This window comes from Mesoplodon bidens, assembly GCF_964165515.1.
Source record: "Mesoplodon bidens genome assembly, chromosome: 5".
Taxonomy (NCBI): domain Eukaryota; kingdom Metazoa; phylum Chordata; class Mammalia; order Artiodactyla; family Ziphiidae; genus Mesoplodon; species Mesoplodon bidens.
In genome coordinates this window covers 14,565,524-14,585,383 of record NC_138161.1, presented here as the reverse complement: position 1 = coordinate 14,585,383, position 19,860 = coordinate 14,565,524, and the positions used below count along the sequence as shown (strand labels likewise).

General features: G+C 40.7%; 1 pseudogene across 1 annotated transcript; it reads left to right on the top strand.

Annotated features, from left to right (window-relative positions):
- The first annotated feature begins 13,291 nt into the window (after nt 1-13,291).
- On the top strand, nt 13,292-14,590 carry LOC308618066 (14-3-3 protein gamma-like; annotated as a pseudogene). The gene is made up of 2 exons: nt 13,292-13,426; nt 13,999-14,590. The product of its transcript is annotated as a 14-3-3 protein gamma-like (transcript).
- The last annotated feature ends 5,270 nt before the right edge of the window (nt 14,591-19,860 follow it).

Sequence of the window (19,860 nt, the reverse complement as noted above, 5' to 3'; positions counted from 1 at the left end):
CTTTTTCTGCTTCCCTTTAAGGCCCCAGAATCCAGCCAAAGTGAATTCCCTGTTCCTGTTTTACACCCCCATGCTATGTCTCCATGCTTTCTTGACTAGAACATCCCACCTCATTTCTCTAAAATAAACCCTATTCAGTCCTCAAAGAATAATTCAAAGGTCACATTCTCCTCATTTTTGACTTGAATTTCAATGTACCAATGAGGGGTTGTTGGCTTTTTTTTTTTCTCATAATAAATAGATTTACCCAACAGCTGGGAGCAAAGACAGTTTCTATGCTATTTCTTACATAATTAACTTTTACTTATATGCACACTATATCCACTGTCTACCTCTGCCCAGTTCCTAAGAAATTTCCAGTTGGTCTGCTTCACTTCCACCGTGGGCAGGAAGAGCCTGTCCTGTCAGAAGCCCACCCTCACACAAATTGACCAAGTCCTCTCCAGCCTCTGTTTCCTGCAGTCTGGGGAGGGTCTGAGCTGTTAGACAGTGACCCCCCATGATGGGTCGTTCAGAGGTCCATGCTCTGGTGTGGCTTGGTGACAAGTCATGTTCACACCTCTTTCGGATATTGTGATGGATGGTCCTCCTTCCCCATCCACTTTGAGGACCTCCCATTCCTTCCACTCTGTGTTGAGAAACACTTTCCATGCCTTCTCCCCTCTTCTTCCAGCACTGGTCCTAATCTACAGTTGGGGAGCAAACACACATGTCTCACACTGAGACCGGTAGCTTTTTTTTATTCTATGTCTTGATGTTTTTAATACCATTTTTTTAAATTAACCTTTCATTCTGTAAGCAAACCATGTACATGATAAGCAAGAAATTTAAACAGAATGCCATAAAATGAAATATAAAATTGTCCTTTTCATCTCTCCCAACTTCTCCCTCTAAGAGAGTTGACTGTATTTCTTCAATCTTCCAAATATTTTCTATAACTATATTACCATGTATGATATGTACATTGTAAAGGGTTCTTCTTTCATATTTTATTTTATCTTTTATTATGAAATATAGCACATGAATAAGGAGTATAAGGAAATATGTATGTACAGTTTAAAGAATACTCATACCTATAAGCTCACCAACCAGTCAAGAGAACATCAACATATACCTCAGGAGCTCCTATATATTCTTCCCAAATTGCATTTGTCTTCCAGTCTCTCAAAGATATCCTGATTTTTATGGAAAATATCTCTTTGGTAGTCATTAGATTTGCTCATAATTATTCCAGCACTCTCCATCTGGCCACTTGGTAGAACTGTGCTTGCCCACACATTTGAAGTCGGTTTGGCCATGTCAAATTTTGGCAAATTAAATGTGATCAGAAGTGACTGGATAGACGCTTTAAAAGCCAGTGTAAGCTGTGCTACATTCTCTTTTTCCATCTGTGTCTGTCAATGTTCTGGATGATGGTTTTCCATCAGCCTGGATCCTCAAATGAAGAGAGCAACAATGTGAAAATAGAAATGACTGTTATTTCAAGCAATGAAGCGTGGGTTGTTGATGACTGACCACAGCAGAATACAGGTTTCCTGACCCAGTCCCTGTGCTTCTTGCCATAGTTTTGTCACCATGATTACAACATGAAATAAAATATAGGGACTTCCCTGGTGGTCCAGTGGTTAAGACTTCACCTTCCAATGCAGGGAGTGTGGGTTCAATCCCCGGTCAGGGAGCTAAGATCTCACATGCCTCATGGCCAAAATACCAAAACATAAAATAGAAGCAGTATTGTAACAAATTCAATAAAGACTTTAAATATGGTCCACATCAAAAAAAAGTCTTAAAGAATTTTTTTTTAATTTTTAATAAAATATAGTTGCAGATGGATGCCCTTGAGCTTAGTTGCTGTAGTCAGGAGATGTTTGAAAATGGGAAGGAGGAAAGAGCTATGGAGGCCAGGGAGAAACTGGTAAGAAGTTTCAAATCAGGTTTCTTTTTTTTAAATTAATTTAGTTTTTATTGAAGTATAGTTGATTTACAATGTGTTAGTTTCAGGTGTACAGCAAAGTGATTCAGTTATACATACATATATATCTATTTTTTTCAGATTCATTTCCCTTATAAGTTATTACAAAACATTGAGTATAGGTCCCTCTGCTATACAGTAGGTCCTTGTTGGTTATCTATATTATACATAGTACTGTGTATATGTTAATCCCAAACTCCTAATTCTGACTGGAGAGTGATCTTTGTTTCATTCTCAGGCTAAGGAGACTCTCAAATCCCTCTTATATCTCTGGTAGAAAACATCATAAGAAAGACACTTTCAGGTAGCTTTGAATTTAAAGGCCAATATAGGGTAATCTCTTTAGCATTTTAGCCTTATTAGAGCCAGGGAAATTTGGTTGAGGAAGTATTTGTAATGGAAGAAGAATATAGGAATAATGGTGAGGCTGATGACAATGTGGAAACAGTAATTTTCAGTTATTGAGTTCTTATTAAATGCTGGACACTAGCTCTTCACATTTCCTAGGATGATTCACTTAATCCTTCCAAGACATTCTTAGAGGCTCAGACCCCTAATCTCTTTAACTATAACTTCTCACTTAACCTCTTTTGATCTTTGTTTTCCCATATGAGAAATGGGGGGCAGTAATTTTTACTTCTAAAAATTGTTGCAAGGATTGTGTGAGATGATGGACAGAAAGCTCTCAGCACAGTGTCTGTTATGCAGTGAGCATTCCATATAAGTGGTATTCCCTTTGTAACTTTTACAGGAAAATGTCCTTAGCCCTGTGTCCAAGGGCTTCCGTGCCCTGCTCCACCCCATGTGCAGGTATGTTTGTCACCCTTCCTGGAATTCTGTGTCACACCAGGTGGCTTCCCCAGCTGTCCCCAGTTGTTACTGGTACAGTGTGTGTCTCTCCCTCTAGTCTCAGCCCCTTAGGCTCCAAAGTGACAGAGGACATTCCCTAGAAGAATCATGGGAGGTTTTTTTGACTCCCTGAGATTTGTCACACCATGTGGATAGGAGATACCCTAATCTGTGCCTGAGGGAAGCCCCCAGCTTCTTTTATAAGTCCTGGTGTTCTAATATCTTCTCCAGCAGTCCCCCACTTTTCCTGCCCTCAAGTCTCTGGTGACTAACATCACAAAGCAGAAAAAGGAACAGTTTCAGATGCATTTCTGTTTTAGTCAGCGTTCTCCAGAAAAGAAGACCAACAAAATATATCTTTTTGTTGTTGTTGGAGTATAATTGCTTTACAATTTTCTGTTAGTTTCTGCTGTACAACAAAGTGAATCAGCTATATGTATACATATATCCCCTCCCTCTTGGACCTCTCTCCCACCCACTCCCATCCCACCCATCTAGCTCATCACAGAGTACTGAGCCGAGCTCCCTGTGCTATACAGCAGGTTCCCACTAGCTAGCTATTTTACACATTGTAGTGTATTTATGCCAAACCTAATCTCCCAATTCATCCCACCCTCTCCTTCTCCCGCTGGGTCCACATGTCTGTTCTCTACGTCTGTGTCTCTATTCCTGTATCTTGAGGGAGAGAGAGAGAGAGGAAGAATATATGAATATACTCTGTCTCTCAATATATATGTAATATTGATGTTTATTTATTTTAAGGAATTATAAGGAATTGCTTCACATGATTATGGAGGCTGACGAGTCCCAAGATCTTCAGGGTGAGTCAGCAAGCTAGAGACCCAGGAGCACCCATGGTATAGTTCTTGTCCATACGCCAGCAGGCTCAGGACCCCAGAAAAGCCACTTTGAGTCTAAAGGCAGGAAAAAACTAATGTCTCAGTTCAAATGCAGCCAGGCAGAAGGAGTTCTCTCTTACTTGGGGGAAGTCAGCCATTTTGTTCTATTCAGGCTTTCAGCTTGGATTGGATGAGACCCACCCACAGGAGGGAGGGCAACCCGCTTTACTCAGTCTATTCATTAAAATGTCAATCTCACCCCCCAAAACCCTCACAGCAACACCCAGAATAATGTTTAACCACATATCTGACACCCCGTAGCCCAGTCAATCTGACACATAAAATTAACCATCACAATTTCTATTCTTGTCTCTTTTGAAGCCCTCATCCTGCCAGCGAAACTGCATTTTGCTTAAAGGTCCCAAGTTATTTAAATTTCACCCATTAATGGGGGTGAGATTTTATCTAAGGATAGAGAGGGAGATGGGGTAAGGAAGGAATGGCAGAGATATTAAAAGTAATTGTTATAACTAAAAGTAATTGTTATAACTAAAAGTAATTGTTATAATTTTGTTAAACCTAACTAATTGGTAAGAAGCAACAAGGAGAAGGCCATCATGCAAATGCATGGCTATTGTATTCCACTAGAAGTAAGGATATCAGAGCAGAGAATGGGTCCATTTCTACTAGTCAGTTCCTTGAAGGTCTGTTCATTATACTTCCTTATCAGTAACACCTGGTCTCCACTGCATCTCTATGATCTTAATTTGTTAATTTTTCTCAACCTACTCCAAACAGGCTCTATTCCAGGTGATCCCGACCTCTAATTTATGCTGCCTGCATCTCTGTCACCCCACTATTGGCATCCTTCAATGTACAGCTCAAATCCCATCTTCTCCTTGATGCTTCCTGTGACTCTTCCAGTCTTCATCATCTTTTCTTCACTCTGCTTTCTTTTCTTCTAGACTTTTCTGTACACTGACTGCTGTCCTTTGGGCAGATAAATCTGTATGAACTCATCCTATTTAGTGGCTGTTATTCCCCATTCTCTCCTCATCAGCATAGCAGACAACGTCCAGACGAAGCTTTGTTTGTTCTGTGTCTCCTTTAGCACCCACAGGAGTTCTGAGAATAAAGAGTTGCTCAGTCAGTACCTACCAATTTTATAAGTGACTCGAAAATGGAAGTCAGACCCCATCCCATCTCTGGTGAAAACTCTAATGAATTTCCACCTTACTCACAGTAAAAGCCAAAGCCCTGCAACAGTTGACAAGGGGCAGCTTGATCTACTCCCTGGTCCCCTCTGTCTCCCACAATTTCCCCCCTTGTTCACTGGAGCATCACCTAGAACAACCTGTGACTCTCCCCTGCCAGGAAGATCCCTCAGGTGTTGGGGTTCCCACATACCGTAAGGGCAAATTTAAATAAAATAAGACGCTTAATTTCTCTGCTGAAAATAGGGAAGAGAGCTCATTTTTCTTAGAGCATTTAGTTTAGAAACCTTGTAATAGTCAAATTCTTTCTCTGTCTCTTTGAAACGTATGTAAATCTTTTTAAAAGCTAAGTAAGCCTCTTGTCAGTTTTATGAGCCAGGAATGTCTTTCTTAAGTGCCCCATCTCCTAATTTCTGTGAGAGGGTGGGAGCCTAACTTTGGCTGGCACCTCACTCCGAAACTACCTCCTGCCATGAAGATGTGAGAAGTTGATTTTTTTTCCTTTGAATAAAGCCAATTAGCTAACACAGATGGCTAATTACCAGGTTCAGTTACCAGGTGAATCTAGGATGATCTATGTGGGACCAGTGGTGTTGTCAGGAGGAGTAATTATTGTTTATCTTGCGACCGTGCATGGGATGGGTGGTATCTGCTTGGCTCTATAAAATGGCTCTATAAAATGATGTCTTTCCATCTTTGCAATCTCTTCACAGATCATCAGTGATACATACACACCCCATTCTGGTTTAATGCTTATTCAATAGTAAAATTGTTTTATTTCTCTTCTACCTTTGTGGAGAGGTTTTCTGGGTTGGGAGAGATTTAGCTTTTAATTATATTTCTCCAACAGTACCTGGATATGTCCATATGTCTCCCATGCTATAGACTTCTACCTTGAGAGGGGGAAGATGAGGACTTGCGTCTTCAACGTTCCCCTCCACCCTTTCCTTTGATATTTCATTGCACCAAATAGTAGGTTTTCCTTATATTATATCCTCTTGCTTCTAGGCTGCACTAATCTCCACAGATCAGACTTAATGAAAGAAACTACATCCTCTGAGTCTATGAGTCTACCAAGCTTTTTTTTTTTTTTTTTTGCTAAGGGGAACTGTTTAGTTTGGATTCTCACCAAAGCAGATGCTTAGACAAGGATTTGGGTGCAAGTAGTTTACTTGGTGGGGGGGGGGGAGCTGGGAACACTGGCAGAGGAGTGGGGGACTGAGAATGGGAAAGGGAGATGGCCAATAAAGGGTGAATTATTAAGACAGTTGTTGTAGTGGGTGATGGGAGCTTAATCTCACATGGAAACTCGAGGAACTGTGTAAAACACATGCATCAAAATGATATCACTGAGAGGCCAAGAAGTTGGGGCATTTCTTCACTCCCAAGAGTCAGTAATTAAAAGCTGCTGGAAGATGGGGGTGTGGGGGGAGGCATTTTCAACTGTTCTCTCTTGTGAGAAAAGAAACTTTCAGTGGCTCAATGAAAAGCTGGCAGTTATATCAATTCTAACTGTGGGAGGACTGCCCACAGTGGAGGTCTGGGCACTAAAGGCAGGAAATGGGAAGCCTCTGCAACAGGAACTCGAGGTAGCATGTGGAGTTGGCACCAGGATGCATGGGCAGACTTGGACCCCAGCCTCTGGGAGTATGGTGGGCACACAGCTTTCAGCACCATCCCCTCTAGGACCAGCTCAGAGGTGGAGAAACACCCAAGGTCATGCTCACATCCAATAATTGATCAATATAGGAGTATAAAGGCCAGGCCACCTCGACCCTACTTGGCACAATGCTAGAGGGTCATCCTAGCTGCAGAGACTGCTCAACTCTGCTTCCTGCTGCTCCCGCCCTCAGAGCCATCCCATGGACTCTTCTTAATAAACATCACAACCTTCAAACCTCTTTCCCAAGTCTGCATCCCAGACAGCTCAGCCTACTTTAATGTGGAAGCAGGGATTCCTAAGAATGAAAGCACATTGACTCAATATCCTAAGATTATTATCCCTGCTAAGCAACTATAAAGAATCTACAAATCCCAGTTTCTCCAGAATAAGCCATAGTGGGTCTTCATAAGAGCAATTGTAATGGGGAAGAGCAAAATCCAACTCCATGTGGAATCTGTTTCTTTTACTTTAACCTTTGCTTTTCATTGCTTTTGTTATAATCATTAAAAGGATGCTGTCTATAGCTGTAACCATACATAATGGCCTGCCTCGGGGAACACTGACCCTCTGCCTGAATGTTAAACTAAAGTGCTTTTGTTCAGCTCACAGGGAGACATTCTGCCCACCTGTGAACAGCTGCAGAAAAGAAGAAAATAACACATCCCATCCCTCAATGCTGGCCAAGCCAGGAGATATTTTGCAAGACTAATGGCCTTTTTTACTTTACTTCCTCACCTCCTCCACCTCTCTGTTCTGTAAAACAAACTGGCATCCAGACCCCAATAAGATGGTACTCTGGGACGATAGTCCACCACCTTCTTGGACACCCAGCTTTCCACATAAAGTCACTATTCCTTGCCTCAACACTTCCTCTCCCAATTTACTGGCCTGTCATGTGGTGAGCAGAGTGAGCTTGGACTCGGTAGCACAATGATAATTTTTAATCAATGATTATCTCCATTTCCTCAGAGAAAATTCTCTTCCAGTTTGGGTTGTCTTCTTTGTGCCCAGCAATGTTCTTGCATTGGGGTCTCTTTTTCTTGCTTCAAGGACCTCATTAAGGCAGTTCTAGTCAACCACTCAATCTTCATCAACTTATTTCTAAGGAAATATTTATTGCTCTGCAGTATCCGCCAGAAGCTTGCTGCCTCCTTAGGGAAATGTTGGCCCCAGGCTGAAACTCTAGGTCTCACTAACCTCTGTCCTTCTTTTACCAGCTGCATTTGTTTTTCCTGCTGTGATTGGAGTTCTGTTTGCTGTGGAAATAAGAGGGGTGTTTGAATTCCTTTCAGTGGGAAAGAAATACTTCCTCCTTGGTGTCTAGGCTGAAGACACACCTCCCCACTGTAGAATATCAGGGCATGTTTTGTGTGACACTGTGAGTCAACCCCCTGGCAGAAGCAGCTCAGGGGTAATTTTTCAGGCAAAATTCACACAAATTATTGAAATATACTAGTTTTAATAAATATGTTTTAGAATAAAATTCAATATCCACTCATGATAGAAACTCTCAACAAACTGGGCATAGATGGAATGTTTCCCATTATAATAAAGGCCATATATATATGGCAAGCCCACAGCTAACATCATACTTAATGGTGAGAAGCTGAAACTTTTTTCTTTAAGATCAGGAACAAGACAAGGATATCAACCCTCATTGGCAGTCCTAGTCAGAGAAACTAGGCAAGAAAAAGAAATAAAAGGGATCCACATCAGAAAGAAAGAAGTAAAGCTATCTCTATTTGCAGATGACATGATTTTATATAGAGAAAATCCTAAAGAGTCCACCCAAAAGCTGTTAGAACTAACAAACAAATTCAGTAAAGTTGCAGAATACAAAATCAGTATACAAATACTGGTAGTGTTTCTATACACTAATAACCAACTATCAGAAAGAGAAATTAAGAAAGCAATCCCATTTACAATTGCATCAAAAAGAACAAAATATGTAGGAATAACTTTAACCGAGGAGGTGAAAAACCTGTACATTGGAAATTGTAAGACATTGATGAAACATTGAGGATGGCATAAATAAATGGAAAGATATTCCATTCTCATAGATTGGAAGGATTAACATTGTTAAAATGTCCATACTACCCAAAGCAATTTATAGATTCAATGCAATTTTTTTAAGATTCCAATGGCATTTTTCTCACAAATAGAATGAACAAGTCAAAAATTTGTATGGAACCACTGAAGACCCTAAATAGCCAAGGCAAACTTGCAAAAGAACAAAGCTGGAGGTATTACACTCCCTGGTTTCAAATTATATTACAAAGCTATAGTAATCAAAACAGTATGGAATTGGCATAAAAACAGACATAGATCATTCAAACAAAAGAGGGAGCCCACAAATAAACCTGTACATATATTATCAATTAATTTATGACAAAGGATCCAAGAATTCACAATGGGGGAAAGGAATATACAGTCTCTTCAATAAATGGTGTTAGGAAAACTGGACAGCCACAGGTGAAATAATGAAACTGGACCCCTATCTTACACCATAAACAAAAATTAACTCAAAATGGAAATCAAAATGGATAAAGACCTGAAAAAGTTTATGTTCAAACTTCTAGAAACAGTAAAGCTTCTAGAAGAAAACATAGGCAATAAGCTACTTGATGATTTTTTGGATTTGACACCAAAAGCAAAGTCAACAAAAGCAAAAATAAACAAGTGGGACTACATCAAACTAAAAACTTCTGCACAGCAAAGGAAGTCATCAATAAAGTGAAAAGGCAGCTTATGGAATGGGAGAAAATATTTGCAAATCATATATTTGAAGAGTTAATATCCACAATATATAAAAAACTCATACAACCAAATACCAAACAAATAATCTGATGCAAAAATGAGCAGAGGATCTGAATAAACATTTTTCCAAAGAAGACATACAAATGGACAACAGGAAAACGTGTGCAACATCACTAATCATCAGGGAAATGCAAATCGAAACCACTATGCGATATCACCTCACACCTGTTACAATAGGTATTATCAAAAAAAAACAAGAAATAACAAGTTTTGGTGATAAGGCAACCTGTTCACTGTGGGTGGGAATGTAAACTGGGGCAGCCACTATGGAAAACAGTATGGAGGTTCCTCAGAAATTAAAAATAGTACTACCAAATGATCTAGCAATTCCATTTCTGGGTATTTATCTGAAAGAAATGAAAACACTAGCTCAAAAAGATACCTGTACCCCCCTGCTCATTGCAGCATTATTTACAGCAGCCAAGACTTGTAAGCAACTTAAGCACACATAGATAGATGAATGGATAATGAAATTGTCAGATATATATCAGGATATTGTTCAGCCGTAAAATACATAAGAAAATCCTGCCATTTGCCACAACATGGATGAAACTTGAGGGTATTATGCTAAGTGAAATAAGTCAGCAGAGAAAGACAAATACTGTACAATCTCAATTATATAAGGGATCTGAAAAAAAAAAACCCTCATAGATACAGAAACCAGATTGGTTATTACCAGAGACGGGGTAGTAGTTAGTGAAATATGTGAAGGTGGTCAAAAGGTACAAATGTCCAACTGTAAAATAAATAAGTCCTGGGAATGTAATATACAACATGGTGACTATAGTTAATAATACTGTAGTGTATATTGAAAGTTGCTAAGAGTAGATCTTTTTTTTATATATATAAATTTATTTTATTTATTTATTTATTTTTGGCTATGTTGGGTCTTTGTTGTTGCACACAGGCTTTCTCTAGTTGCGGCAAGCTGGGCTACTCTTCATTGCAGTGTGCGGGCTTCTCATTGTGGTGCCTTCTTTTGCTGCAGAGCACAGCTCTAGGCACGTGGGCTTCAGCAGTTGCAGCACAGAGGCTCAGTAGTTGCAGCTCGTGGGCTCTAGAGCACAGGGTCAGTAGTTGTGGCACATGGGCTTAGTTGCTCCACAGCATGTGGGATCTTCCCAGACTAGGGCTCGAACCCGTGCCCCCTGCATTGGCAGGCAGATTCTTAGATACTTCACTACCAGGGAAGTCCAAGAGAGTAGATCTTAAAAGTTTTCTTTTCAGGAAAAAATATTTATAGCTACATGTGGTGATGGATGTTAACTAGATTTGTGGTGATCATTTCACAACATATACAAATATCGAATTATTAAGTTGTACAAGTGAAACTAATGTTATATGTCACATATCTCAATTAAAAAAATTTTTATAGTCCAGTGGGACTTGTGGATATAAGCCCCATTAGCTATCAGAGCTAGGTGATTTGCAGGCCTGTCCCTCAGGTGGAAGCCATAGTAGGTGGGGTGCTAGATGTGTGGACAAGCTCCTTCAAGGGAGATACTGATGGCTTGGTTTTACTGTTGGAATGAGCCAGAGGGAGAAGTGTCCACTGGTTCTTTCAGGCTCCAGGGGAGGATTGCAGTCAGCACCTGGATGTATGCTCATTAGAAAACTGGATCCTTAGGCAGCAGCTTGTAAAGTATGCGGTCAAACTACTTTCAGGGAAAGACTGGGAGATGGGTGTTTCTGTCTGCTCCCTCTATGCTGAGTCCCAGGGAAATCGCTGCATTAAGTGCTCATGCTCCCTTTAAGAACAGCTTCTTTGTTTGCTATAGTCAAGTTCATGAACATAAGCACCATTGGCTTTCAGAGCTTGGTTTTTGGGGTGTCCACGCTGCAAGTGGGAACCTTAAAAGTTGGGGTGCTGAATGTTCAGTCCAAACCCTTCACTCTGAAAATGAATCCGGCCTCTGTACCCTGACACTGAATTAAACCTCAAAGACAGAGTTTTGGTTGAAGTAGAAAAAAAAAATAGCTTTATTGCTTTGCCAGGCAAAGGGGGCCAGAGCGGGCTAATGCCCTCAAAACTGTGTGTTCCCCTTTGGAGAGGGTAGTGAGAGGTTTTATAGTGATGAGTCAAAGAGGGTGTGATCAGTTCATGGACATTCTTCTGACTGGTTGGTTGTGAGGTAAGTAAGAATCAGCATCATCAACCTTCTGGTTCCAACCAGTCTGGGGTCTCTGTGCTTGTGGGCAGCATACCATTAACTTCTCCCACCTTGTGGGGATTTCAGTATCTGCAAAACAGCTCTAACATAGTGTGATGTGTATCCCTTGATGGGGAGCCAAGACCCTGCCCCAAGGCTGCACTATTGTTTCTTTTGACTGTTCCTCCCTTGTCTCTGGATCCCCTCCCTTCCCTAATTAGCAACTGTTTGAACCTGCCCTTGGAACTCAGGGGGGTTCATGGAGGTTGAATGAAGCCTATTTCCTGTAATCAAAGAAATGAGGGGCACAGAAAGGTTTTTGTGCCCAGGAGGCCCACAGGGCCATGCTCGGTATCAACTCTTCAGGGAGAAACTGGGAATTAGAGGTTCTCTCCAGATTGTATGGCACTGTGCTACAGATGGGGCTTATGGCACAAGTATATCTCCACCTTTCCAACCCGTTTTTTGTTTTGTTTTTTGTTTTTCTGTGGTGTGCGGGCCTCTCACTGTTGTGGCCTCTCCCATTGCAGAGCACAGGCTCCAGACACGCAGGCTCAGCGGCCATGGCTCACGGGCCCAGCCGCTCCATGGCATGTGGGATCTTCCCGGACCGGGGCACAAACCTGCATCCCCTGCATCAGCAGGCGGACTCTCAACAACTGTGCCACCAGGGAAGCCCTCCAACCCATTTTGATGTGGGTATTCTCTCATTCCCCTGATGTGTCACTCAGCTAGTCTCTGGATTTCTCTCAGAGGGAATTGCTCCTCATGTAGCTATACATTCAGTGTGTCTGTAGGAAGAAAGAAATTCAGGAGCCTGCTATGTTGTCACCTTGTTCTGGAGTCTCTCAATTTTCCACTCTAGAACTTTTGGACTAACTTTGCTCTTTCCTCTTGGAGTTACATCTCTTAATCAATGCAACAAGCATCTTGACTGTAATCTCATTGAGAATAAGTGGATGTTGCTTCAAGTTTTCACGTGCTAATTTTAGCCCTTTGAATTCTAGCCAAGAGGAAAGGAAAAGCCATTCAGCATACAGATCAGAAGTCAAAATTAGGAAGCTCACCAACAGAGAAAGCAAAGGAGAGTTATCATTCTTCCATTATGAAAATGAAATACCTCTTGCTTTTACCCATGTTCATACCACATCTATAAAAATGTAACAAAGAGGGTGGTACAAAGGAAAGTGAGAGATGGAGATGAAAGGTTCTAGGTTCTAGCCTGGGCTTTGCCACTTATGGGGCTATTTGGAACACTATTCTCTAAGTCTTGGTTTCATCATCTGTAAAATTAGAGTGTTAAACCAGTTTTTATATTGTAAGATTCTATCTGAAACCATTATTAATATTATATGATATATTTCTATTGCTGGTATTTTTTAAATTAGTTTTGATATAAATGGCTAAGTAGGGTGATTCCAACCCCTTACCATGAGAATATTAGTGAGCTTCATTTTTAGAAAGAGTCATATCTAATTATTTATTTTAATTTTTTATTTTATAACTTCATATTTCTATAAATAATATATAGTTTCCTTAGAGATCAGAAAAATGAAGGAGGCCCAGAACATGGAAAATAACGTGTAAGGGAACAAACTTTGTCATTTAGTCTTCTTTTTTTCTCTTGTAAAAGTATTAGTTTGGGCCTCTACACTGCCACCATCCCCTCAGCTGCTCGCTTCATGGGTTGGGCCCACTGGCACAGGGACTCCAGCTGCACTGCAGCTGCCCTCTGAGCCCTTTAGTCTGCCTGGGTCTTCTGACCCAGCCCAACCCAGCCCATGAAGATGGTGGACCATGAGCAACTAGTGCAGAAAGCCAGGCTGGCAGAGCGCTATGATGGCATGGCCATGGCAGAGCTGAATGAGCCACTGTCCAATGGAGAAAGAAACTTCCTCTCAGTGGCCCACAAGAATGGAGTTGTGAAACCGAGAAGGACCCATGGGGCTCCTGGGCTCAAAAGCCTTTCTGTGTCCCCCATTTCTTTGATTACAGGAAATAGGCTTCATTCAGCCTCCATGACCTACCCTGAGTTCCAATGGGCAGGTTCAAACAGTTGCTAATTAGGGAAGGGAGGGGATCCAGAGACAAGGGAGGAACAGTCAAAAGAAACAATAGTGCAGCCTTGGGGCAGGGTCTTGGCTCCCCATCAAGGGATACACATCACACTATGTTAGAGCTGTTTTGCAGATACTGAAACCCCCACCAGGTGGGAGAAGTTAATGGTATGCTGCCCACAAGCACAGAGACCCCAGACTGGTTGGAACCAGAAGGTTGATGATGCTGATTCCTACTTACCTCACAACCAACCAGTCAGAAGAATGTTCAAGAGCTGATCACGCCCTCCAGGCCAGGACACACAGTTTTGAGGGTATTAGCCCACTGTGGCCCCCTTTGGCAATGTAATAAAGCTATTCTTCTCTACTTCACTCAAAACTCTGTCTCCAAGATTTACTTTGGTGTCGGGGTACAAAGACCAGATTCTACTTCAGTTGGGGCACACCATTCTTCCTGGACAGTCATTATTAGCACTAAGCAGAAGATATCCATAAATGGTAATAAGAAAAAGATAGAGATTGTCCATGCTTACCGGGAAAAAATGGAGGAGTTGGAGGTGGTATGTCAGGATGTGCTGAGCCTGCTGAGCCTGCTGGATAACTACCTGACCAAGAATTGCAGTGAGGCCTAGTGTGAGAGCAAAATGTTTTACCTGAAGATGAAAGGGGACTATAACTGCTACCTGGCCGAATTCACCACTGGAGAGAATAGGGCGACCATTGTAGAGTCATCTGAGAAAGCCTATAGCAATGCCCATGAGATCAGCAAGGAGAACATGCAGCCCACTCACCCCAATAAATTAGGCTTGGCCCTTAACTACTCCATTTTCTACTATGAAATACAGAGTGCCCCAGAGCAAGCCTGCCACTTGGCCAAGACTGCTCTCAATGACACCATCACCGAGCTCTAGACGCTCTCACCAGGACTCCTATGGGGACTCCACACTCATCATGCAGACCCTCTGCAACAACCTCTTGCTCTAGACAAGCGATCAGCAAGACCATGACGGGGGAGAAGGCAACAATTAAGACCCCCAGGTGGACTGGCAGGGCACACTGATGTTATTACTGCAGTCTTTATTTTTTACCATGAGTTGAGTGTTGGGTGGGGGAGGGTAAGGGAGGGATGACCTTCCTAGGGAGAAACCCATGACCTGTGCTGTCTTTGATCACCTCTTTGACATTTTTGCTAAAATTCCACTAGTGGAAATCAGGCTAGCTGTGCTTGTATTGGAAAGCAGCCTCACATTGGCATATGGGCTGTTATGTAGCTTAATGCAAGTGGAGCTGTCTTTAACTTATTGCTAGAGAACAGGGTTTTAAGATGAAAAGAATACTTAAATGGAATGGCCCTTATTCAATAAGTCTTGTGGTTCCAGTAAGGATTTTGTGTACTTTCTATCTCATCTGTTTTAGCTGTGCATTTTTTTTAGGGTATACTCTACCACAGCAGTCCCCAACCTTTTTGACACCAGAGACTGGTTTTGTGGAAGACAATTTTTCCACTCATGGGGGTAGGGAAGGACGATGGTTCAGGTGGTTATGCGAGCGATGGGGAGTGGCAGATGAAGCTTTGCTCACTTGCCTGTCACTCACCTCCTGATGGGTGGTCTGGTTCCTTACAGGACCGGTACCGGTCCACGGTCCAGGGCCTGGGAACCCCTGCTCTACCAGACATGGAATAGTTTAAAAGCCAAGCTGATAGACTTAGAACATGATGTATATTTATCCTTATGGTTTAGGCCTTGCCAGTTTTCACAAGTTTCTACTTTGTTGACAGTATTAACACTAAATTGCCATTTATAGTATTTCTACATTATAGCCACATGTAACATCAAGCCATTGATTGTGTATTTTTCTTTATTTTGGCTTTTACATCCTCCTTATTCAGCCTTAGCCAGGTTGGTTTTACTGTTATCTATCTCCTAGGCCAAAAGGCTTGCCTGAGGAGAATCAAAGCTACTTTTTAAAGGTTTTGGTTAATAGGTGCTTGGCAGATGGCTGTGGAATTTTTGTCCTTCTTTCTTCTTAACTTAAATCCACCACAAAAATTGTTAATCACTTTAATAGAAACGTTAAACACCACAAAAATAGAGAAAATTCAGGTCTGGATCTCATTTCTTGTGTTGATATTTCCACGGAAATCCTGATTTTTAAGCTGCCACAGCTCCTACCTCTGGGATTACACTGCTGTTTCACTCCTCACTTGAGTCTTCCCCACTGTACCTTATGCTGACGGAACTGACTCCGGTGGATTGAAAAGCTGTTGGATTGTAGAAGTTGGCAGTCATTTTGAGAGAGTTCATGGTGCAGTGTGTGAAAATTCAGATGCTAGGAGCTTACTGGTAGAAAAATCCTATAGGAAGAGTTCATAAACATTCTGTCCAACTTCAGAGCCTTGTAGGTGTGTGTCAGTTTTTCCTCCCTGAAAATACTCCTTCCCCAAATAATTGTTGTAGGAAAATAAACTAAAATCATTATCAGATAATAAATACTTAACTCCTATTTGACCAAAACTTTTTCTATGTATTTTTTTTCTTCTTAATGAAAGTGTAGAAGCTGGAGATTGATTTCTCTTATGCCATCTGTGCATGTTTTAGAACTGTAGGAAACCACAATGCTATTTCCACAAGTTTGTTTCAGTGAGCCTTAGGTCCTTCCTTCTCATTTTGGATAAGTCTTTCTAAACACATGACGTATTGCATATGCGTTCAGCCTTTTTTATTAATATCAGTAACAGCGTGAACTCCCGAGATAGGGAGCGACTCCAGACTCGTTTGTCCCTTTGTTTTATTTAGGCAAGGAAAGGAATGAGTAATGATTGAGGAAAACCTGACAGCTGTTTTTGCTAAAACCAAAATGTAGCTTCCAATTGTGAAATGCACATGCTGACCAGGATCCAGGTGACAGTGAAGATAGAAGAGTGTGACAATGTTCTGTCACATGGCACAGTTTACCCAGCATGACTTTCCTTAGAAGGTCCCCTCCATATGCTAGAGAGAAAGTCCCAACCAACCAAACCTACCAGAAGAACTAGCAGAAGAGAGTTTTACAGCTTCTGTGCCCTAACAGGAGCCTTAAGTCAATACCACGGATGGGAACAGATTTGGGGGGTAGGTGGGGCTTTCCTTAATTTATCTTCATGTCCAGTGAGCAATGTTGTGTCCTTCCTTGTAGCATTTGGAAATGATTTACTGGAATTACAAAATCTAGTTTTCTTTTAAATTTCAGCTTCAGCTCTGGCTGCTTTTTAGAATAATGCAAGATAAAACCATATCTGAGGGCTAGAAATGAATAGGGAATGGGAGGAGATGATATTTAAACAGTTTGAATGGTTTCCTTTCTTTTCTTTATTTTTAAAGAAAAGCACTTGTCTATGATGATGTCTCTCCAGTGAAAGGATTACTCCTCCATTACTCTCTTGATACAATATTGTGCATGTTAGTGTCGTACGTCTATACAATGGCTTGAAATTTATTAACATATACTGTACGTGTTTTGTATTCTTATGACAAAAAAATCATCTTCAAATTTTTTAAAGTTTTCTTTATTTAATTTTTCCTCTTGGGGGTAAAGTTTGCTCTTCCAAATAGTGATTGTAACAAATTGATCTATTTTGGAAGTGGCTACAGTGACATGCAGTTATATATTTTGTGTTTACAGGGGAGGGGGAGTAAAAGAAACACCAGTGTTAGCTTAATCTTAATGTCTGGTGTTTGTCATGGTGAAATTATAACTATTACGGTGCAGGAGAACAATGTATATGTTCTCTGAGTGAGGCTTTGTGCTTTTTGTCAAGTTATGCAGTGAACTATTTTTAAGGTCTATTCAGTGATTATTTTTCCAACTCCGTGCTTCTCTAAGAAATAATTTCACACATGGACCATTCTTAGCGGTTTTCCTCAGTGATGGAATATCATGAATGTGAGTCATTATGTAGCTGCCCTACATTGAGCAAATAAACTTACAGATCTGAAAAAAATATATTTTTTAAATAAATAAATAAATTTGGTTTTATGGTACTTTCAAGTATGTTTTGTTGAATTTATCTGTAAGTGTTAAATTCTTCTATTACCTTGGATAACAAAGATGAAGGGGATAAATCCATGGGATTGGGAAGGGCAGCTCTTATTTACAATTGTATCTTTAGCTCCAAGCGTAGTACCTGGGATACATTAGATGGGCATTAACTATTTGCAAAATTAAAACATAAGTAAAATTCAGAGATGCTGGGAAGGGGGTTTAATCAAAGAACAAATTCCAGATGATGACATTGGATGTTGTGATGTCTGATTATAGATCTTTAAATATAAAGGTCAAAGAAAAAGGGCTTTGAAGATAGCATAATCATCCTGTAGAATCCAAACTGCACAGAAATCAAATGAAAACATCTTTAATTGGTATCAGGAATTATCCTAAAGTTTTACACAATTAAAATGGATGAGATTTTTTTTCATGCAATTTAATCTACCCAGTGAGAATGGTGCACGTCTATGTGGTTTACCCAACCCATCACTGAGGGTATATAAAAGTCCCAGGGAAGCTGGTGATAGTCATACTCAGGAAACTTGCCCTTGATATGCAAACAACTCTACAGTTCCTAACACCATGAGTTACTATGGCAACTACTACAGAGGTCTGGGCTGGGGATATGGCTATGGCTGTGGCTAGAGAAGTGGCAGCTTCTGCAGACTGGGCTATGGCTGAGACCATGGAGGCTACAGATACGGCTGTTGTCGCCCATCGTGCTATGGAAGATATGGATTATCTAGCGTCTACTGCAAGAGTGAACTCATTCTTCTAACCACAGGAATCATCATATCATCCTGATTTAGTTCTACTTTCATGTGCTTTTATCCCCATATATCAGCGTGTAGCTGCTTTCTTGATAAAACCAGTAGAGGATGACATGTGAGCTCTCAAAATCAGGACTCAGTTCCGGCAGCAAACACCAGAAGCAGGAACAGCAGCAAAGGGAATGACCTGGAATCTCACCTTTCAAGCTGTTCATCCCTATCTTTCCTTTTAATATACCAAGATGTTACGAACTCCCATATTTCAATAAACTAATTTCAATAGCAGAGCAAACATATAGTTTCGTTTCCATTCATTTATTTTACAGAACTAGATCTAAGCTCTCTGGGGACAGGTGACTATGCTTGCTTATTCATCATTGTATGCTCTGTGCTCATGACAATACCTAGTACATATAAGGCAGTCAAAGAATGTTTGCAGATTAAGAAACTTGTTCATGGTTTTCTATAATATAGAGCCATTTTTAATTTTCCCAGTAATTATCTGGAACCTCATCCTAATTTTGGAATCATGATGTCTGTTCACTGACCCTATTTCTTCCCCCCCACACCCACACATTACTGTTGAACATCTCTCCCCCAGGTATAATTTCTGTTTGTCCCAGGAGCTTAAAAATACCTCAACAGTTCCATAGTTGAGTAGCACTCTATATGTTCCCCTTATGGAGTCAGGCAGAATACCTTGCAATTTGTCAAAAAGCATAAGTTAAAAATTGTTTGCTGTCAAAGCAAGACATAGGATAGGAAAAGATATTTGCAAAATATATCACTGGCAAACTTGTGCTCCTGGGCACCACTGGAAACAACCCAAATGTCTGTCAACAGCAAAATAGAAAAATAAATTGTAGTGTATTCTTTCAAAAGAATACTACATGGCAATGACAATCAGCAATCTAGAGTAACATCCAGAGCTTGCTGCATGTTCTGGAGCTACAAGCAACGATCTGGATAAATCTCACAACCACAGTGTTAAGTGAGGGAACCCAGGCATAATAGAATAGAATATGAACCTATTTATTTACATTCCTAGATAGAAAAACCTAGAACACAGGGTTAGCAGTCAGAATAGTGGTTACCTTTGAGGAAGTGGTATCTGGGAGAGGACCTGAGTGGGGTCTTCTAAGGTGCTGGAAATATTGCATTTTTTTAACCCATGGGTTTTTCAAATGCTCTCATTGTGATAAGTCATTGAGCTGACATATTTTTGTGTATTTTTCTGCATGTCTGTTATATTCCAATTAAAAATAGTTAAAAATTGATAACACTGTACTATTTAAAATGAGTCAGCTAAGAACAGACAGTTCAAATTATTTACCAGACTCTTTTTTGAGTACCTACTCTGTATCCTTTCAGGCTAGAATATATGGGAGTTTCAAATGACATTGCTTTTAGTGGTAAGACACTCAAAATCTAGCGATCTCTAGTAGGGGTATATGTGGGAGAGGGAGGCATGAGAAGGATGTGATGAGTTCCTGCTCTAAAATC